Raw genomic sequence first — 24,089 nt, forward strand, 5'->3', positions numbered from 1 at the left:
TTCCAACCACCAAACCCTTTCTTATAAATGGAGCTGAGCAACTAGCAAAGCTAAGATTCCCTGTTCTGGCAATGGGGATGTACCCCAGATTGTTTTCCTTGTGTCCCCTTCCTCCACTACTCATACCACATTCTGTCATAGGTGATGATTTTCCATTGGCCCATTGTCCTTCTTGGACGTCTGAGACCTTCACAGTTTCATTTCACTTCTCCAATTACCCAAACCCTGAGTCTCAGAAAGAATGGATCTCTATGTATTTCCTTCCATTCACCTAAGAGATCCATGGGCCAAAGCAATGTGCCACTAACCCATAACTCTGTTAGAGAGCATGGCTCTTGCAATCCTCATTTGTTTACAAATACTCTGATCTCTGCCCCTACTCCCAATGATGGCCACTAAAGCTTCGTTTTCATTCATGAATTTGACTGTCTGCCTTTTGAGGTGCAAGGAATGACTGCAGCACCAGGAATGCACCAGAGGGGCAAGCAGCCTCATAAGCATGAACTCTCAGGCCAGGTCAGCCACTTCAGAGCTGTGTGATTGTGATTGGGGCCATTTTATATAAACTTTCTGGGTAGCTTTGTCTCCAAAGGGAAAGCTTCCCTAATGTTTGGGGGTTTTTACATAATAGAGGAAAAACCAGAACAAATAAACCAAACAAAACTCAGCATTCCATACTAGGCAAGTGTATTCAGATGTAAGTGTCTGAAACCAAATTGAAGCTGGAACTGGAGTTTAGGCTCTGGCCATATTGTTTTTGTTGGAGACAGTCATACACATTCATTCTCATTTATATATACCTATTTTGATTGATAAGTGCCAGAAAATAGAAAGACAGATGACACAATAAAAGGGTAGATTATATCTTCTATGTATCTATAAGTAAACAGAAAGGAGTGCAGCTCAGCCACTCAATACACTATACATTGGATGCTGAGTTCATCATTTTGATCAAGAAATTTATGGTGTGACTGAAGTTGCCATTGAGCTATATACATCATAAGGAAATATTGGTTTTTGTGAGGAATTGCTCATATCCACTATATCAGACCAAGACAACCCAGCATCTTTGTGTCAACTATTTAGTGATACGATTTTTATTTAAAGATTTTTCATGTCTAAAAAGGCTTACAGAAACCAATCTACTACCTTCCAAACTCAGAGCATACAAAGGCATATCTAGATGTTTCATGTTGTTTAAAGTCCAAGCTATTTTGCATAGGTTCTTCCCTGTTAGTTCCAAGTAGGGAGTACCTGCGTGGGAATTCATTCTGCTAATAAATTTGAGGTACCAGACTGAGGTATGGCCTCTTGTCTGCTGATATAAATCCTTTAAAATAAAGAGGGGCCAGATACTTGTTGTCTTTGGTTCTGGTTGGAGATTGGATTGCTGTTTCCATTGACCCCAGAGTAGAAGGAAAGACTGTGGTGGACCTCTAGCTTGTTATTTGTGAGTGATTTCTAATAAATCTTTATATCCTCTTATTTGGGCTCTTGTGGATTCACATACAATCACCTCCTGACATCTACTTGGAAATATAGTTGCTGTATTGTACCTATTGTCAGGGCTGACATAAGTTACATGAACTTGAATCATAGTCCAACACCTGAGATCTACTTGAATCTTATCATCTGGTTGTTGAGTAGGCTGGGGCATGCTTGTTTTTTCCTACTGACTCAAAGGAATACATGCTTTTAGGGCTCATCTTGATTTAAAGTCAGAGAGTTTAAACCCACTGTTGTCCTTTCAAGGTTAAACAACGGAACGCTTGGCTTAGGTGTGGCTAATGGATCTTAGACGACAGGATATTTGACCTAGGTAGGAACTAATGGATGTCTTGACTTGAAAACAGGATATTTGGTTTAGGGTGTGGTTGCTTGATGCTTTGGGTATTGAGAAGGTGATTATGTTTGCTAGTTCTTTGTATCTTGGTAAGGAAGATTTTTGCCTCCTCCTCTTTTGATTGGGATATAAAAGAGCATTGAGTAATAAACTAGGAGTAGATCCTGGTATTCACCAGATGCCTTCCTAACTCTATCCTGTGTTTCTGTCTTTAATATCTTTAATTTTCTACATGCCATTTCTTAATTTATACTCTCCCTCTCATGTATGGACCAGACAAGTCAACTGGACAAAGGACCCTGAAACATGGGCCATGACACCATGCAATGTGTGTCACCGGTTTGGGGGATCAGCAGTGTTAAGGGCATAGTTCTTGAGGCACTGTATCTCTTGTCCACAATCTGCCAGTAATCTTCTATGGAGGTGATACTTACCACCAGCTCCTTCTGTCTGAAGCCCTGACCCTCCGAGGAATCTACATGTAGTTGCTTTCTTCTGGATTATGTATTTTGGTTCCAATGCCTTCTTGTATCTTACCTAACTCCTCTACTCTTCTAAGGAAGCCCGAGAGAGCATTTATGTAGGCTGAGGGCCACACTCCATGGGAGGACCTCAGGCTCAAATTAGAAAGTGAAATCACAAGTCTTATGTTCTGATAACTAGCACCAAAAATCTTGTTGAATTGTTTTCACTTCAAAGAGCTGTCTTTGCACATTTGTCTCTTAGCAACAGCATCTGGTGTTCATCCTTTTCTGATAGCCCTGGGTGGACAGTCTTCCTCCTTAGCTTGTGTCTCAGAGCTATGTAAAACATTATGTTTATATTGGTTATGCAGTCTAGTTGCCCCTCCAACCTTTACTCTCTTTATAACCCCACCTTTATAGGAAGGCAATCACAGCAGCATATAGAATTTCATAGATATATAAGGGTCAGGCTTCCTTATATCTTTTATGTCTTACTGTGCTGGCTGTATAGACAAAACCATATTATCAGAATTTCAAGACTTGTCTGTGTCCCTTTAGGGCAGGATCATCATCAGAGATATAGAAGGCAAGAACAATAGTAAGATAACTAGTCAGCAGATGTGGACAGCAGTTTCACATAATGTTGTCTACCTGTGTTTTGCATTGTTGATTATGTGAGGCAGCAGCTGGTCCAGTCATAGCTTCTACTTCCCTTTGGATCCTCCAGGAGGTTTTGGAATTCCTGGGCTAAATATGTTTATCACTATGATGAAGGACCCAGCATCAGGAGAATAGCTGCAAGCTGGAGGAAACAAATACTGACACAAATTTCTGTCATTCCCTGCAATCATTTCTATATCTGTCTATAGCTTTTTTCCTGTTTGTCTTGCAGAGCTCATGCTCTGGCACACACAGCCTTTGTTAAGTCCTTTTTAACAGCTCTGCCCCTGCATAAGACCAAAATAGTGTGCTTGTACATGCTAGCAAGTATACATGTCATGTGGATAAGTATGTCACCCATCCTTGGTGTTTTGCCTCTTTAAGTAAGCCTGACTAATACATGTTTGCATTCTTTCCTCAGTTTCATTATCTTAAGTCTGAGAGAAAACATTGACTTCCAAAGTGGTAGATTATGCTCAATTATCTGGCCATATACAGCTTTTTGCTCCAAACAAAAGACTGTGTTTACAAAGGTATCTTCACTGTGTTTCAGTCTCCATGTAACCCTCTACTACCAGAATTTCTGGTGGATGAAAGTTTAGGGAAGGCAGCCATTGTTAGCGTTCTGGATTTGTCCAAATTCCTGAGGGTTTTGTTTGTTTGTCTATTCTCCTATTACTAATGTGTTGGGACCAAAACAAAAATAATCTAGGTGTTCCAAAGTGATGGTTCCCAACAAGTATAATAATATAGTTTGAAAATTCAAAATGTTTTATGTTGGTAATAGTAGGGTACTAATGTCAAGCTCTGGCCGCTGTGCATATACATTCTTTATCCATCAGCATTTTCTCAATGAGGAATTGGGATGCTCATCTCCATTCCACAATCACAATTAGGAGGTAGAATTGTTGCTGACCAATAAATGTACCACATATGAGTGACTTGCTGCCTATGCTCGTGAATACTGGTTCTGACTTGATTGGTCTTTTCAGGTGTTCCTGAGACAGGGCATTCAACAGGTCATTTTAAATATGTTAATACCATACCAGTTATAATGTCTAGTTTCCATATATATTAAATGATTACAGTGTTTATAGTTTCATGATGATATCAGATTCAAATTATTGCTAAGCCAGCAAATACTGGAGGGTTCTGTAAAGAGAGAGTGGTCATTGACCACAAAAGCATATGGCCAGTCTCATGCTTAAGGCTAAAGTATGAAGTCAAAATGCATACATTATTTTACCACTCTCCTAAGTAAACAATCCTATATGGTAGCCCCATATATTAACCTGATATAAAGCCCTTCAGTTCAGTGTGTATGCATTGCATATTCACTTGTAGACAAACCAAAATAACAACCCAAAAGTAAGCTCAGAGTTTATTCAAATAAGAAAAACAAGTATTAAGAATAATATAACCTCTTCACTACCAAACAAATTACTTAGGGAAGACAGAAATAGCAAATTTAAAAAGTCTCTCCTCACCAGAGGTCAAATCTAGTCATGAAGAAATTAAGAGCATGTCTATCCAGATTTTCAATAAATTAGTTTAACCTTAATACTCCTTTTTTTTTTTTTGAGAAACCTACCTTCTTGGCTAAAACATATGCTCACATCCTACCTCCTAATAATTTAGCTGTCAAGGTGACCAAAGAGACAAGAACATTGCAAGATTCTGACCACCCACACCTTTGCAACTCCACTGAAGTTCATAATAAATTATAGTCTTCCTTTTTATTTCAGCAAATTATATTTGAAAGTTTGCATTTAAAATGTGAGGTTTGTTGGCTGTTTCTCACGATCATTTATATCCACCTTAATGCAACATATATGCTGTCAACAAAAGTTCTGAGGTCAACTGCAGTTGCCTCTAGGTGAAATTCAGTACTTGGCAAGTGCCTTGCCCACCCCAATACTCCCTGCCCTTGGAGGTATTAAATTGTTGAGTCATAGCATCAGAAACACATGAATTTTAAACACATGATGAATACAGGCCAGGAAAGCTCTTTTCATATATTTAAAAACATAAAGACAGTTCTATATCATAAACTCTATAAAATTTCCAATAGTCATTTGAGTCTCCAACTGTTATTCTGAGGAGGGCCATGTTTGTCATCTGAAATCATACCAGTGGAGCTGAAAAGAGAAGGAAGAGAGCCAGGAAAGCCTGGACACACTTGGTTGGGTCTCACTCAGCCTAGAGCTAATTGGATGATTTGAAGCTTTATTCAGTTCCGAGAGGGGCTTCCAGCAAGCGGGCTTGGGTGTACCTTAGAGCTAGTGTCAAGCTGGGCTTCGGGACAGTGCCCAGTAACAGGAGGTGCTGAAGACCATGCACACATGGAACAGAGAAACTGAAGAAGAGATGCTGATTAGAGGGTGGATTTCCAAAAAACTGACAAACAATAGATGAAAGAACAAATAAGGCAAGAACCAAGTTGCCTAGCATTAGTGACATGTCATGGGCAGATGTGATTGACAACTTGTATTTAATGAAAGACTTTGCATTGAGGACATAAAAGATATTTTCCAGATTTGGCTCCACCAATGGTTGCCCTTCAAGCATTCTGAGGGATGAGGTTTCTTCCTGTGTCTCCTGTCATCAAAGGGCAGGTCCATGAGTTTTCTATTCTTTCCCCCAGAATAGAACAATCCCCACACATTTTACTATTTCAAGCAGTCTTAATGCAGTGAATGCTATGCCCATTATAATCCATAGTTTTTAAGTTATGAGAATGAAAACTTCCCCTTCCCCTCTCTTGGCCCTCCCCCTTCTTTGATTAATGAGATTCCCGATTCCAACATATACTTTTTGCTTTGTTTTGAAGTAGGGAACAGATTAGTGGCAATAGTAGTAATCAAACAGAGTTTTCTCTTCTACTCAACTGTGACACCAGTTGAAGATGACATTTGTTTTGCTTTTTACTTCCCAGTGCTCTATAGCTCTTGTTGGAATCCTTCAAAGTTGGGCAAGGAAGGTGCCTCAGCAAGAAAAGCATTTGATGTGCAGTATAAGGGCCTAAATTACATATCCAAACCCACATGAAGAAGAACCATCCTTAGGCATATATTTGTAATCCCAATGTGTGGGAGTGGAGAAAGATTGATAGGTGAGGATCACTGGCCAGCTAGTCTAGACTACTTAATGAGCTCTGGACCAGTGAGACGATGTGTTAGAAACAAAGAAATAAAGAGAGGGAAAGGAGTAAAGGAGGGAGGGGAGGACAAAAGGAAGGAAGGAAGGAAGGAAGGAAGGAAGGAAGGAAGGTGGATGGTCCTGAACATTTGATAATGGAATCTTCCATTGATGCCCATCCTCCACATACACTCAAAACACTCCCCCACAGAGACAAATAAACTCCACTCCAACATCTCACAAACGTGCACTTGACTTCATTCCCACGTATCCTGCTAGCTGACCCTTATTGGCTGCTGTTCATTGGAGGGCTCTAACCTCCCAACCTCAGCTCTCCAAGTATATGGCTCCCACCATTAAGGCCAAACCCATCCTTCAGACCTTTCCTAAAAGTGAATCAGACAGCAGCAGAGTTTCCAGACACAGTACCAAATCCTCCCAATAACACCCCCCCTGCAGATTTACCCCACCTAAAACTCATAGGACAGGAGACTATCCGTGAAAACCTCAAGCTGACACTGGTCATACCTCTCCAACTTCTCAGAATCTGTTGGTAGGTGAACAGCTGTTGCCTAGGTTATCTAGAACCTTCTTTGAAATGGAGAATAATGTGCTACCCATTATCTCTGGGAATCAGTAGAAAGAGATTATATTCCATTTGCTCAGCCTGTGGCACACGCTCATTTGTAACTGTGAAGATACATAGACTACTCAGATACTATCGGTGCATAAAATGAAATTTCATATCCGTTTAATATCGGAAAATGTTTTTATTCCATGACCCCTGCTGAGGAAGCATTTGGTTCAATATAAAGTTCTATCACATTTGCTTTTAATGACCTAATTATGGCATTATGGGCCTGACTGCTAAAAATTAATAGCCCTCTGAGTCCCTTGCAGTAATTTTAGGGGTTCACCCTAACCAGTCTGTGTTCTGCAACTCCTGTACCACACTCAGCCTGCTTCCCACACCTCTCCAACCCTGCTGTGCATGGGCCCTCATTCTGGTTGTTACTGCTCACCATGGGATCCAGACATGGCATGCCAGATGCTGTCTGAGTTCCCAGCTCACTCTTGCCAAAATCAAAGGCCTGACAAAAGTGGAGAGACAATTTTCTCTGAATGTGCACCAACTATTTTCTCTTTTCTTTGTGGCATGATTTCTGCACACCCCTATTATCCCTAAACAAGTCAATTGACTTCAAACTACCACTCTAGTTAAACATATTCTAAAATGCTTAACTAGTCCCTTCATTTACTGTCCCACTTTCCTATAACCAAGGGAGCTCAAATCTAAAACCCTCTGAATGTAACTTGTGTGGGGTGACTTAAAACTCTAATGCTGGTCTGGAGAGACAAGGCAAAAAACTTGAAAATGGTCATAGTCAATGTGTTCCTAAGAGATGGTGATTAATGAGCCCTTATGCAAAAGGCCCTTTTCATGTATAGCATAAATAGTTTATGTGGACCCTTACACTTTCCTTAAACTACTTAAAAAAGGCAAAAACACAAGAGCTATCCTTTAATGGATATTTCACATCTAGGTATGTGAAGACACAGATTCATTAAGGAGTTTGTATTAAAAAAACGGTAATATGACTGTTTATTTCTTTCATGAAACATTTCAGATAGGGGATGATGCACAGACAACTCCTTCATGGAGAAGAAACAGAAATTTGACCATATTCAATCTGAGACATCTTGGAATTGAGATCTTGCTCAAGAGCTGCCCCGAAGACAAGAGTCAAAGGTATCCTTAGTTGTTGTGGGGTTTCCTCAAGTTTAAGATGGCATCTTCCTACAAGTGATGCTAATGGCCACAAACATAAACCTGATCATCTTTAACTAATATGCAATGGGAATGGGTTACCTTGGGCCCCAAAGTTTTTTCTTTAATCTTTCAACTGTGATCATTACTGTGTTTACTAAACATCACTTTTGTTAGAAGTTAGAGGTTTTAAATTTTAAAGCACCATCCCTTGCATCTCACTTACTTACTAAGCAACCTTCAGAGTCTTGAAAGTATTTTGGATCCAGATGTCCAAATATTGGCCCTTCATATAGAATTCTTATGAGCCTGTGTCTCAAGCAGGAATCCTGTGGTCTGTGTGAGAAGCATGCTATACAAAACACTAGGATCTTGGTCCTGGCTGGAGCTAAATACCAGCTGACTCATCCTGAGATTAATTGGGCACAACTATTGTCTTCTTGGTGGAAGATGAGCCTCAGCCCAGGACATGGCACCTCCAGGCCTGTGCTGTTGTCCATCTCCTCCTGTCCCCAAATTCTTTCCTCATTCACATAAGTATTTCCCTTCACTCTAGGCAGGCCAAACAGCAAGGCATTGGCAACCATGAAGGACTAAGACTTTCTCCACAAAAGATGAGCAAAGTTCCATGTGGGATAGGGAAGAGGGAAACCAGAAAACTGGACATTGCTTGGACATTTTAGGGACAACAAAGAAGCACTGGTGATTTCAGAATAGCATGGACATGGTCATTTCTTTTGACATTGTTAAGATTTTTGTCTCAGCTCTGTAGGAGAACAACAGGTCAGTTTGTACCCAAGGTTCACTTCTAATTTCTAACTACAGAAAATGTAATTCTAATCACACATATGTGTATGCAATGATCAGTTTAATAAGGAGCTGGACTAGACCCAGAGCACCAGATCTCTAATAATACATTACTGGGTTTGATTTGTGTGTAAGATTTTATCCTTGCTTATCCACGTGGCTTCCATCCAGGAGTCTGAAGAACTCTATTCACAAAAGTTCTTAAAGGAAAAGAAAGTCTGACTGTGAACCTCTTCTCCCATCTTCCTACCTCCTCCTTCTCTACTCCCTGCCCCCTTGTTCATGTCTCCTTCCCACCTCTGTCTATTTCATAATCTTTATTTTCTGTTTGTTTACACTTGTATGTGCATGCCTATGCTTATTAATGTGCATGAGGGTGAGTGTTGGGGGAGCGCAGGTTTGTGCTCATAAGTATGGATGTCAAAGGTCAGCCTCTGGTATCAGTCCATTACTCAGTGCCTGTCCAACTTCTTCTTTTGCTTTATTTTGGTTTGACAGGAACTGTCATTGCCCATTCATTCTATTGCTTCAAAGCAATAGAATAAATATCCTTAAGGGTTCCTCAGTTGGCCTGTGAAAGGTGGAGTGCAGTGTTTATATGCAAGGTTCTTTCTAGTCATCCTAGGCAAACAGTCTTCAGGCTCACTTGACGTCACCAACTTCTGTCCCTCCCTAGTAGCTGGCTTTTTCACTTCTTTCAAGGCCATCCTTTCCACCATACTCTGCAATGACTCAATTCACCCTTAATCTTTCCTTCATCTCAATTTCTTTTTTCTCCAGGAAAATGCTCTAGAGGAGGCATTCTTTAGCTTATGTGACATTACCTGGAGACCAGAAGTTTCACCAAGGCCATTTCACAAGACAGTAGGATAGGAGTCTCCTCCCTCCCTGGAGCTTAGTCACTGTGAATGCTTCTGACTCCCTAGTGACCACTAGCTAGACTATGAACCCTTTCCCTGAGCTACCAGTTCAGGCTGCAAATTACATGACAACTGGCTCACTGCTGGGTATTAGAGCCTGGGATTTATGACTTTGGAACTTGGTTGGGGCATTGTAGCTATCCCCCAATAGTCAATCATGAGCTGTTGATTCTACAATATCCTTCAACATTGATGATTCATCACACAATGGCTTGGGTATTTTTAATATTTGATTTTATATCTCCAGGTTTTCTATTTTTTAATCTACTTGTTTCTCAAAATCTTTATATGTTTTTAACCATCCTCCCCTCTTTCCAGATCAACTATTTTCCAAGAGTCTCATTTATAATATAGAATGTCTTAGAATTAACAATTCCACAGAAGACAAGGGCACCCCATGAAGAAAGCCCCAGGGTTCCTGTCAGCACAATCTACTCTATCTAATGCACAATCTTCATTTCTCCTATTACCAGCTTACCTCCTCTGGAAGCTGTTTTAGATAGTCATGATTCAGCAGGGATGGAGCAACTGTGTGACCTAAATATCCAAAAGTAAAAAAAAAAAAAAAAAAGGAAAGAAAATATATAAATACTTAGGCTACAACAAGATGTGTCAAACTCTCTGCTGTGGTACACCTGGATACAGGTAGTCACCCTAAGCATTAGCCACATTGTGTAGAAAAAGCTTTGACCTTGGCAACCTCACCATCATACAGCCCATAGGTCAGATATACCTGCTCTGGGATTAGACACTCATCTTTGATCTAAAGATGCTAAGATGTTGTGGCCACGTAGTAAAAAGTTCAGTTGCTGTTGCCTAAGAAAAAATGTTAAGTAGTATTAAGGAGCTATAGTTGTGTGTCAGAGGTCTTCGAAGTATGATACCTCATTAAGATTTTGTAAATTCTCTATGGGAAAGTTTAAATAATTTGTGCAAGTGTGTTCAGCTGAGAGGTGAGAAGCTGATAAGGTAACATCAACCCTAGTCAACTTCCTGAGAACTTTCCATACATCCATCATCTCCTTCCATTACCTAGGGGATCCTCTTGGGTCGTAAGCTGCTATTGCAGAGAAGAGGGATGGACTACACAGTAGCAAGAGCATTGCTCTTGAAAAGGGCTTGGGATATGGGTACTGATCAGAAGAATTGGTGCCTGCAGCTACGACAAATGAAAACAATTATCACAGGTTTCTTGAAATGTAGAGCAAAGGTCAGCAAGTTGTGTTTATAGAAAGCCATTAAGTAAAATACTTCAGCTTTTCAAGGACACATGGTCTCTAGGGTAACCACTTGATTTCTGCTGTTCTTAGCCTGGAAGATCCCCAGGCAGAGGCTGAATGCCAATAAAACTTTATCCACCAACACTCATACCACCTGGCTAACTTGAGAAATCAAGACAAACAGTTCACAGTCCAGCATCCAGGCTCCTCCAATTGGTTCTTCAGGACACAGTTGACCCTGAAAATTCTTCTGAGAAGTGCTTGTAAGGTAAACATCTACAGAGATGGTAGCCTGCAGGGAAGCCAAACTTCTGAAATCTGGGATAAAGAAGTAGGCTCTCCCTGTACTGAGATGATGGTTGAGTGGGTAATGTGTTTGCCACACATTCATGACGACCTGTATTTGAATTCCCTAGAAGCTGCATAAAGCCAAGCATGGTAGCAGATGGCTGTAATCCTAGAGTTGTGGTAGGATGGGTTGTAGAGTTAGGATGATCTATGGAAGCTCATGGCACAGGTCTTCTTGTCAGTGGCTTACAACAAAAGGATCATTCCTCAGACAAGGTAAGAATGTGGAGGGTGATACCTGAGGTTATCAACTGGTCTCCACACATATGCCATGGAATGCATGTACCTAGACTCACATCATACATGAAGCACTATATAAAAATATATAGTCCCTTCTATGGTAATCTCTCCCTGTTCATTGCCCTCCTTTGACCTTGAGGTAGAGAGTCAAATGCCCAAATATGTTTGACTTTTATGTGTAAGAAAATTGTGTTAGTTTGTTATCAGTAAACCAACAAAGTTCCAGGAATTTTCTCTGGGACTTTCCTTGTTAATTTCAAACATTTCAGCTACTATGTTGGGAAGTATTCCTCTGGGAAGACAGCAGTAATGTAAGTTTAGCAATTAAGCATAAGGAATTTGGCCTGATTGGCATTACTTTCCCTCATTGAGACACATTTACAGAATGAATTTAGAAGTGGAGAATAGAGAAAGGTCATCAGATTCTCCTCACAGGTGAAAAATATGTGAGTATTTTAAATTCGTAAGCATTTAGTCCTGAGGTTGAGGGAAGGGTTTTCCAGTAAACTAGATGTCAAAGAAAGGTCATTTGCTCCCATTATCACATCAGACTGTGGAGAAAATCCAGGAGTTGAAATGAAGAACCCCACTTCAGGGAACCCCCACCAAAGCCAGGAGAAAAGTAGCATCACAGGGGGCAAAAGGAGGGGCAGTTGGAAGACCCCCACCCACACTCTAAAAGCTGTTGGGAAATCTGGTGACATTGCTCACCATGGGAGGCATTCCATAATTCCCAGAGAGCCACTACTGAAAAGGAAGAATGAAGGTGAGAAAAGGGGTTTCTCTTAAATTGTGACCTTTTTTAAGTGAGTAAGAAGGAAATTTCTTGTTCATCTAAACATTCCTTAAGCACATCCTTAAGTCAGTTAATTACAAGGGACATTCTGAGAACTTTGTTAACCAGCCAGTGTCATCATGGTTTGATCATTGCACTTCACCCCCTCCACACAGCCTGCAGGCAGTCAAGAAACAGAGAAAACATAAACAATAGAGACCTCAGCCAGAATATTATTTGTTTTAAATGACTTTTTTAAATAAATGGGAGTATATTTTAAAATAGAAACCAAAAGTATTGTTAGTCTCATGCAAGCTATCAACAGAGTCATCTAGCCACCCTATATGGCGTTTAGTACTTCATATGACCTTCAGCATGCCTGTTCATATGGATGTATTTGCAACAGCATTTCCAAGGGTGCTTGGTCATGCTGTGTCTTCTCAGTGGCTACTATGTGACAGACAATAGGAAATTCTCATCTGTGTTTTGATCTTGTGATAACCACTCTATTCATGTTCTGTTATTGGGCAAATGCTTTTAGGCAGCAGGAACCTGAATTATTTCTGGGATAAAGCATTGGACAGGAGACCTCTCATCCTGCTCATTGTCCCCTGCAGCTTACCAAATGTAACCGCTTCTGCTGGTTAGTGTTTGCATGTCATATGAGTCTCTGAGTATAAACAATAGTATTTTCTAAACAAACATTTTTTCTGCTCCTCGTTTTACATCTAATGGTATCTCTTGGATGTCTTTCACATAGTTTATGGGGAATGATTTCTTTTCTCCCCCCCCCCCTTTTCTTGTACAGTATTCAATTGTAAGATGGTATTACCATTTATCTTCCTCTGTTCATGGACATTTTGGAATTTAATAAATCTTTACTATCAAATTATTGTTTCATGAATATCTTTGAGTACACATAATTTCCCATGTGACTTTGTCATGAGTATGAATTCCATAGAAGTAAAATTGCCAAGTCAAAAAAAATGCCCAGTTTCAAATTTTAATAGTAATTTTCCCATAGTTTCATAGGCATATGCTAGTTTAGATTTCTATTGTTGAGTTTAGAGAGAATATCATTTCCTTCAAACTCCAAACTTACCATTACCAATCTTAAATGTAGCAACTGCTACACCCTAGTTTTAGTTTGCATCTCCCTTATGATATAACTAATCTGAGTAGCTCCTCCATATCTTAACACCTGAAGCATACTGTCATGTCTCAGTAGCCTAAAACTTCACTCTTAATTTTGACCTTACAGACTCTTTTACTAAAACATGTAAGATGGCAACGGCAAGGAAAGTCATTTGATTTAAGCTGTAAATATTTTCTAATGCTTCCATTTATATTTTCACAGTCTGATCTTTGACTTTCTGAAGAGTAGTAATTTCTGGCTCTTATCTATTTGAATTTTACCCACTGTCCTGAATTCATGAGGTCTTTTTTCCCCTATTCTATCCTAAAAATATATCATGTATTGTTTAAGTTTGATGCTTTCAATATTTGTATTTGAAATACTTATAAAATTGGCATGTATTTTGATATATAACAGAAAACAGATGTAACTTTGTTTTTCTTTTAATCAAATTAGTATCTGTTCTCAGTTCACAACTTAATATTCTTCTGCCATATACATATTTAAATACGTATCTCCTATATGTATTTGTGCTATTGCCAGATTTCATATTTTTGACATTTTCTCAGTTATTGCTTTTAGTATCCAGTAAAAATAAAGTCTATTTTATTATTATTGTTTTAGACATTGTCCATCAGTGACCTGTCTAGCCTAGAATTGACTATGCAACCCAGAAGTCCTCATTCTCCAAAACTACATGCCTTTGCCTTCATAATCATGGGATTACAGTAATGTACCGCTATTCCTGGATTATTATATTTTTCATGGAAATACTGTTCAGTTTTTCCTGTATGAAATCTTAATTTTCTTTGGAGATTTCAGACTAACATATTTTCCTTTATTATAGAATGTATGGATGTCTTTTTATCTTGTGTTTTTAATTTAATACTTGTATAAAATATTAGATTTATATTTTTCCTGACAATACTACCGCTATCCAAATCTCTTGAACCACTGAAATCTTAATATCTGTGTATGTGTGTGGGCTTGCATATTTTTATACTTTCATAACATTTATAATGCACAGGCAAGTGAGTCTAAGAAGGTTGCTGGTAATTTATAACTTATTTAAGTTCTCTGGGAATTTATTGAAACTTAATTTTAAATATGTCACAAGCAATATCAATCTCACTTCCAAGGAGATAGGCACAGGGTGTGTTTGCACTACAATTGTTTAACACTGCTATTCCTTGATAACATTTTAACCAATATCTAATATCTCCTTTCTGTCAGCATTAAAATACACACAAAAATAATACATATATTTAATCACATGATTACACGTCAACTACAAAACATATGCACACACACACACACAAAGTGCATGCTCACACACACACTCATTTACCACTACCATTGGGGGAAGCATCTTACTTTGGTTTTTATTGCTGAGGTTAAATTCCAACTAAAACCAATTTGGGAAGAAAAGGATTTCATTACCCATCAAAGAGAAAAGTCAGGATAGGAACTCAGGCAGGAACCTGAAGGCAGGAATTGAGTCAGAGACCATAGAGCAATGTTGCTTACTGGCTCGTTCTTCATGTCTTACTCAGCTCTCTAACTTTATACAGCCGTTGATCACCTGCCTAAGCATGGCACTTTCCTCAATCATAGCACAATCATTAATCAAGAAAATGCTCCACAAGCCAATCTGGTGAAGGCTTTCCTTTTCTTTTCTTTTCTTTTTTTTTTTTTTTCTATAGAGATCCCCTCTTCTTAGGCATATCTAGGTTTTGTCATGTTGGAAAATCAAACCAAGCCAAACAAACAACTAACCACCACAGGAAGGAAAGACACAAATGCATCAGCCCCATCTCACTTTTCTCCTTTTTAACAATTAGTTATTTTTTTTATTTTATTTCCAAGGGTTAACTCTGTGTCTTTGAAGCTATGAAATCTCTTACCATAAGTCATTCTCTTGTAAGTTTCCTGTGATTCGACATGCGTCTTAAATTGACAGATTTCAGTTATTTCACTTCTGAAGTTTTAATACAGTGCTTCCCAAACAAGATTTGTTCATGTGTTCTTCTTTGGAAATAACAGTAACACAAGGCTGGATCTTATTCACACATCATTTGAATCTCTTTTGTCTCTGATGATGTTAACATTCTCAGATTCTCTTTAATTTTACTTGTTTCAGTCTTCCCTTATATACTTAAACTTTCAATAAAACATCTTTCCATGTATAGAAAGAGATAATATAGGTTATAATATTGTTTAAACTGATTATTTTACACACACACACACACACACACACACACACACACACAGTCAAAATAGTCATCTATCCTGTGGAAACATTTTTCTCATTAGGAAATAAAATGGACTGGTTAAGGAAAGGGGAAAACACCTCTCATGCAAACAGGAGGACTGGAGTTCAAGAGTTGAAAAACCACATGCAAAGCTGAAGCTGGGCAGGAATGGAAGCTGCCTGTCTCCCAGCACTTGAACCAGGAAATGGAATCCCTGGCCAGGGCAAACTGACTTTCTAAACTAGCCACATCAGAGAGCTCTGGGTTCAGTGAGAGACACTGCATCAATACAGTAAAAGTGGGGAACCACCATGGAATACCAACATTGACTTTGGTTCCTTTTATGTGTATGCATACATGCACAGTACCTCACATAGAAACATGATTTTCCAACATGAGAATAAAATACCTAAGAGATAACTTACTAAGGAGAAATATTTGTCTTACCTATTAGTTTAGTCACATGGCCACTTGACACATTGTTTTTGGGTCCCATGAAGGCTGTTGAAGTCTATTCATTTTAAGGTAGCTAAGAAGTAGAGACAGGCAGAGGAAAGAGGCTAGGGGCCAGGGGTCAAATAGCCCACTCAAGGACACACACCCATCAGAATAACATTCTTTCACTAAGAGCCACTTCCCAAAGAGCCTATCAGCGGCCCACTGTCTCAGAGACTGGGCCATCTTCCCCAATCATAACAAACTTTATTGAAGTCTCCGATGACCTCTTTCCTTTCCCTAGGGTCTGTACTCCCTGCAGTCAATTCCTACTTCCCAGGAATAATCATTTCCTAATTAGCATAATTTGTCAACTGTAGAAGAAAATGCAAATAACTTATGACTTTTATTATGTCAGACCAGTAAGTGTCCCTGTTTTGATCTTCTGTTTGTATCCTTATCGAGCACATGTTAGAACTTCACCTACAATAAGCAGATTTTCATAACTATCACAAAGGGAGTTATTCTGGAAAGTATCTGTAAAATCCCCACTGTGCTTGATGTATTGGTTGCAGATTGTATAAAACACAACAACTACAATAAAACCTTTCTATCATGTGTTGACCCTATTTCAACAGAACCATTTTACTTTGAGATTTATTCCCAGACTTCGGATAACAAAAGCAGGGCTTCACTGTGTCTAACAGAAATAAGCTATGGCACCATTACCACGAAGTATGGAGGCCGACTTTGAGCAGAAAGGACTTGCCCTATTAAGTGTATGCAACTAGCTGGACACACTGGCAATTTATCGAAAAAATTAATAGGTCCTCTATGTGACATTAAATAGCCTTTTAACAGCACTGCACTTAGATCCCACACCAACTTACACAGAATAAATAGCACTGAATTGCCTAACAATCAAATAAGGATTTGTCTTCCATTTCAATTTAAATTACTCTGAAAGATAAGCAAACCTAAAAAGCTAATGGAAGAATAAATCCCTATCTGTTATGTGCTATTTGACACATATGTAAGCCCAGTTGTCTTTGGGAAAATAAAGTTACATAATTTATTTTGTGTTTTCCACACACCATTCATTAGGGCATTCTTAGTAAGTAGCATTAAATGGCAAACAATAAGGTTGTAATATTGTCAGTGAGCACAAAGGGAGAAGAGTAGAATGAGAGAGAGAGAGAGAGGGAGACAGAGAAAGAGAAAAAGAGAAAACGAGAGAGAGGATAGAGAGTTTCCAACAAACTTGTTTTGTATTATGAAGAATGAAGCAGAATGAAAGCATGAGTATGGCAATTTGTACTCATACAATATTTGGAGAGCAAGGAAGAAAATTAATGGAACTCAAATATGATAGTATGAAACATGTCCTATAACTCAGGACCCATTTGTTCACTGAAATTAACGTGCTTACAAGGAGAGACATACAAAGAGGAAAGGCTATTAAACTGCTTTCCATAAGACATACACTGTGAAGTTAAGGTCCTTACAAATGTATAAGCTCACACTGTACTCACCATATATTCTATTCCCCTTTATGTATCATTTAATGGCTATAGGCTAAAGAGAGAAAGGCAATGTAGAGGAGGAGCATTTGCATATAGAAATAAAAGATAATCCAGTGGGCAAGAATAAACAAGTGCTCGGTTTGCATATATTGACCTTAAGGCCAGGTAGTCCTCTTGGTGACACCAGTGCATATTATAGAATAAGAAAAGGAAACATCAGAGAGTACTAGGTAGGGCAGCTGATGTGACTACCAGGCTCCACCTCTTTACCTATGCTTTGTCAGTGATAATTGCTCTTTACCAGTTGCTTTGTTGTTCTTAGTGAACTGTTGCTACTTACTGTTGAAACAAGCACAGACCCAGCCCCTGACACAGACCTGACATTGTGCCCAGATGAAATGGGCGAGTATAATGCATGACCAATAGATGCCATAAGAATCTTCCTCTCTGTCATGATAACAGAACATTTCAGGGCATAATGCAAATACGTATTGCTGATTTGCCTAGATTCTAGAATGAAATGTGAAAGAAAGCCACAGCAATCCATAGCCAACAGAGAAAGAGGAATTAAAATTATCTGAAGATAGAGTCACATGAGAATAGCCTTCTGTTTTAGGACAGACCCCAGATTACAGATACTTACGGTGCATCTGTAACCCATGTAAGATTAGTATCCCGGAATGGTTATATCAGTGGTTTTAGTAACAGCAGCTTGAGTGTAGGGGTGTCAGGTAGGAACACAGCAGGTTACAAAATGGTAAATGGTACTGAGGTGCTGCAGTGCCTATAAACAATTCTCAAGAAAACAGCCAGTAAAACATGAACATGGATTATTAGTAGCTAAAGTGATGCTGGACTCAGGGAGCATTTCATTTTGCCATACCATATCCTCTTCCTCAAGAATGTAAAATGTTGAGCACGTTTGAATGCTGATGCTAAAGTGAGAAAGGTGGTTAGGATAGTAGCTAGAATGAAATTGGGCAGAGACACTGGGAGATGGTGCCAAGTCAGATGGATTTTCCTTGGGTAGGGCAATAGTCATGGCAAATGGCAACCTTAAGGACCAGAGGTTTTAGAGGGGAAGAGGAAGAACAGTGGTGTGGAAGTAGCAATTGAGAGCAATTATGTTTCATACCCAGCTCATGCTATGGTGTCTTCAGGCTGTCAAAGAATGCCTGCTAGTTTCCTTACTTCCTCTATTCTACCCGACATTCCCAAGAAGCTCCAAGAGTCTGCTGCTTCCCTCTCTCCAGCAAAAGCAGCTATGACAGATGTATCTCTTCTCTCACCAATAACAGTTCAGTTCTATCAGTCCAGTGTTGTGTAAAATGTTTGAGAAACACCACCACTGTTCCTTCTGGCCCCTTAAATTTGAACTGTCAGATTTAGTATCTGGGTATGCAGTGGCTTCAATAGAAGGGGCTTCTTAATGTTCAGTGTGCTGAAGAGCCAACTTACTTTTTATTGAAGTGCCAATTTCCAGCCTTCAGAAAGGCTGATTTCTAAAAAGAATTAGCACCATTCACCGACACTTCAAGTGTACAGATAACTCTTTGATAAAGACTAAAGCAAATGATTGATTTAAACTTCGATTGACCACAAATACAGTATGATGCAAGTTACTCACCATCATCTTCTCAAATTTGTTCACCTGCTATGTACTATAGTCATCGATGATGTTCTTTGTTTGAACTCTAGAAGCAACTCTTCTTAGATCTTTATGTCTCCTTCACTGTACAGTGTTGGAATACTAAGTAGGATTGTTGCTGTTTGAATCTGAAATGTCCCTCATAGACTCTTCATTTAAGTTTTAATATTGGTGGCACTACAGAGAGAAGTTCTAGCAACTTTAGGTGTTGTTTGAATACCTGGGTAAGTAGATATGTGGGGCTGTGTCTTAAAAGGCTACCTTGTCCCTGGCTGTTGCCCTGATTCCTTACTGTCATGAGTTAAACAGCTCTTAGCATGATGTCCTGCCTCATCTCGGTCTCAGAAACAACAGTACTAACTAACCAGAGACAAGGACCTCTGAAACACTGAGCAAAATAATCCTTACCTCCTTGTAAATTAATTTTCTTGAATATTTTTGCAAGTGAAAAAAAAATCTAGGGCAGTAGTAGGTCCTACAGTGGCAGGATTCCTGAACATATCTCTTTTCACCATATATCAGTACACCTTCTGTGACTTCTAGTGTATCGGGTTTCCTTACAGGTGAATTGAATCTCAGAAAAAAAAAAAAAAAAATAGAAAGGCCTATTGAGCTAAAATAATGAATTTTTACTGCTTCTTCTTTTTTTAATTTTATTTAATTTTATATAACAGTCCAATTAAATGAAAACAAACATTTATACACAATATTTGGGAATTTGGGCATCGTTCTTTCCAACTACTTCCTGCTGGTAAGGGGCGCTGTCTTGTGGGATTCGAAGAAGATTCAGATATCCTGGCTGTAGTCTTTAGGGCTGTTTTGTCCAGCTGTTTTGAACGTAGTATCCTGCTTCTTCTTTTATTGTTGTTTCTATAGTACTGGGGATTGAACCTGTGGGCTCACATGCGTTAGGTGTATCGGTCACTTTTCTATTGGTAATAAATATCATGACCAAGGCACTTTATAGAAGGAATGGATTATTTGGACTTAGGGTTCCAGAAGAATGAGTCAACAGCCAAATTGGAACCAAGTATACAGATGCCAGAGCCTAATAGAGAACATCCTCATTCAAACCATCACAGTAAACAAGAGTCCCACCATCCAACTGTACTTATAATAGCAGTAAGATGTGATCATACTACTTTACTTAGGCAGGCTTTGAATTTGCTATCTTCCTTGCACAGCTTCCCAATTAGTAGGTATTATATGGGCCTTCAATATATCTCCTACTTCTTTCTTTTTAAGAAGCTCCTGTCCTGACACTCATCTGCAGTAATAATTGTATATAAGGTGTTATATGAAAGATGTTTCCTGAGGAGATGCAACATATGTAGCCACTCACACTAGAAATGGAATGCATGACAGACAAAAGTAAGCATTGCACTCTAATCCAGCCAATGAGTGTTTTTAGGGGTACTAGCAGCCATATGTGGGAGGGGTTTCTTACAGAAGCAGGAATGACCCCAAAGCAGCTGCATCATCAAAAAGCCCCCACATGGGTGATGACTCATGAAAGCTATAATCCTGGCACTGTCTGCATAACTTACAGGCATATCAACAGGTCCAAGAATTCCCTCTCATTGTCAGTCTGGTCAGTCTCCTTCTCCAGAAATTGACCTACAACAATCTGTAAACCTGAGAAGGTATCTTCTAGAACATCTCAAGTTTTTGCTTTCCCAGACCTATAAAGTTTTCTTTAGTACCTGAGCCTCCCCTTGCCTCCAGGAAGAAATGTCCAACTCAAAGTAACATAAGAAGTAGGGATGTAGAGTAGGAAAGAATGTGACAATGGTAAACACATGCTTACCATTATTAAAGAGAAACATATAGATAATGTGAGTCTAGTCATGTCTGCCTTTGGGTAATACCTGCTGAGTTGCTTTGCTAGGGCTACCATTACAGTGGGTTACAAAGTTTGTGATTCAGCTGAGAAATGTAACTTGTTCCAAAAGATACAAGAGATGAAGGTGTCAGTACCTTTCATTCCTTCTGAGGCATCTGTTGTGAAATATTAGTTTAAGCTATGTTACATTTGTTTATGTTGTGGAATATTTGTTTAATGATGCAAAGATGTGTTACATTCTTTTATGTTACATTTGTTTAACTTTGTGAAGCTATGTTACATTGCCTGTCTAAAACACCTGATTGATCTAATAAAGAGCTGAACAGCTAATAGCTAGGCAGAAAAGAGAAACAGATGGAACAGGCAGGCAGAGATAATAAATAGGAGAAGAATAAATAGAAGAGAAGGAATGAGAAAAGGAGAAAGAGCGGAGGATGCCAGGCCATACCCCAGTCACATAGAGTCACTACAGAGTAAGTAGGAAAGGATGATATATAAAGAAAGGAAAAAAGACCAGAGGAAAAACATAGTTAAAGAGAAATAAGATAATTTAAGTTAGTAAAGCTGGCTATAAGTAAGCTAAGCTAAAGGTGGACATTCATAAGTAAGAATAAGTCTCTGTGTATTAATTTGGGAGCTGGTTGGTAGGCCCCAATTAGTACAAGAAAAAAAAAAAAAGGCAACTACAGACATCTTCCAGGATCTGTTCCCTTACTTACTGAACTCTTGTGGTTTTTCTAGTACTTTCTGTCATTCCCATGGTTACAGATTCATCACTGCCATCTCTGTTTCCATACCTGTATAGTGTTGTCTTCTATGTCAACCTCTATGACCGCGCTTCCTCATCGTTTTGTTGTTTGTTTTATAATTTTGGAAATATGTACAATTTACTGTGATCACATTTACCACCATCCCTATTGCTCTTTTACTCTTGATGACCACTTCTTCTTCCCAATGGGTCCACTCCCACTTCTAAGTCCTTTATTTGTTTATTTTTAAATCTTAATTAGAGTTGCTTGTATGAGTATAGGTGTGAGTTTTGTTTTTTTTTTTCTGGATCATAGACAACTTGTCAATTGCTATACCACCAAAGAAAGTGAATACCTGTTCCCATAACTACTACTGACCTAAAATCTTCTGGGGGGGGGTGAGGAGTCATGACCCTATTCTGAATATCCTATTTATATACAGACACCACCAAGCCTAGTGGGTTGGGGATATGCATGATGGCTTCATCTTAAATGTGTTATTTGTCAAACTCTAACCCCCCCACACACACACACAAAGAAAAAGAAAAAAGAAAAAGAAAAGAAAAGAAAAAAAGATTATACTCACAACTACTCAGTAAGGACTTATGATCTTTGGATCTGAGACATAAGTAAATCAATCACCACTTTGAAATATTCCTGAAAATCCATTGTGAAAGCCCAGCCCCTGTCTTCTACATAGTCAGCTTTTACTCTCTCTGTACAGTTTCCAGTCCCATCCTTTATGTACATCTCTGTTATTCCCATCTCTAAATCCTGGTTCTCAAAACCAGAGCCTGTACTGGATGCATCCAGTTCTTCACCTGCTTTAATGCATCACCAAGTCCTAGGACAGGTCAGTCATTTGAACTTCGTAGCCGTCCACCTCCACCTTTGCCTCACCTTCTGGCCATGAGGTTAACTGATTCACGAGTGCAAGGGGCTTTAGTCCAATGTTGCCACTAGTTGGAAGTCACTTCATTCAGCTCCACCCAGAGCACTTCAGAACATGCCACCAAGGTTGCATGAGACTCTCATTATTAGGCAGGGTTTTTAAATTTTATTTTGCAACTGATAAAATATCTCCAACTTGATATTTTAAAACAAATGTGTCACCTGTGGCTACTCAAATTGGTGACTGGGGTGGAAGATGCTGTTTCAAGCAGCAGAGGGTAAGACTTCAGGAGCAATGTACACCTTAGAAGTCAGCATCCAGTCTAGATTCATGCTACTTCTGGAAATAAGGGATTAGAAGGAAAACAGGGTAGCAGGGAGAATGTGTGCAAGGAAGACATGGCTCTAAATGAAATGTTTCTCAAAATTTTCCAGGAGGCATCAGTAGCTTGTTAAATATTAAGTAGAGAATTCTCTCTCTGCCTGTTACAGGCACATAGCAAGGGGAGACAGGGCTGTTTTACAATCTCCGACATTGTGGGAAGGGGATAAGGGGCCACAAAGCTGGGCTAATTTGTCAGTGGCTTCCAGCAAAAGGTTCACAGATGCTGCCTTCTAATTAAAATTTTTTAATTTTCTAGCACAATTTTACAGATTTTTATACCTGCAAATGAGTGCCTTGCACCACATGGCATCTCCCAGTGTACTGTGAAGGGGGAAGCCAGGGCAGCCTTCAATGGCTCATACTCCACTCTGTGTCTCTGCATCCTTTCCTTTGCATTGTCAGAAACCAACAAAGGGGACATTTACGTGGAAGCAAAACAAGAAGTGTTCAATATGTATCTGAACTTGTCTGGGCCAGGAAAAAGGTGTGTGTGTGTGTGTGTGTGTGTGTGTGTGTGTTTCTTTTAAAGACTGTAGAAATGTGACTGTGTCTGGTACTTTGGAAAAATCAGGAATCAAAATTTGGAAAGGCTCTTAGACAGAAGCCTGTGAAGCAGTGCAGCCTAGAGCCTCCCATCTCCCCTGGTGAAGGCTGTAACAGCTCATAGCTTGAGGGGATCATATGTTCATGGTCTGGTAGACAAGTCTTCAGGCAGGGAAGTCATATTGACCTACACAAAAGCCTGGCTGATGACATCATGTTTGAACTCAGGAAACAGAGAATGAACAGATGTGGGTCTGGGTTATAAAGCTCCAAAGCCCCACTCAGTAACAAATTTCCTCCTATGAGGCTCTGCCTCCTAAAGGTTCCAAATATGTTAAATTCAATGTTCACTCATGCAAGGTTCTGAGAGATGTTGTGCACTCAGACTATTGCAGTAGGTACACAAAATAGGTAAACTAATCAAATGTCTACTGATAAATAATGAGGAAACTTATTTTAACATATTCCTGGTATAATACAAGTTTGTCATTTAGGAAGACTG

Source organism: Phodopus roborovskii, unplaced genomic scaffold, assembly GCF_943737965.1.
Source record: "Phodopus roborovskii unplaced genomic scaffold, PHOROB, whole genome shotgun sequence".
In the NCBI taxonomy this organism is placed as follows: Eukaryota; Metazoa; Chordata; class Mammalia; order Rodentia; family Cricetidae; genus Phodopus; species Phodopus roborovskii.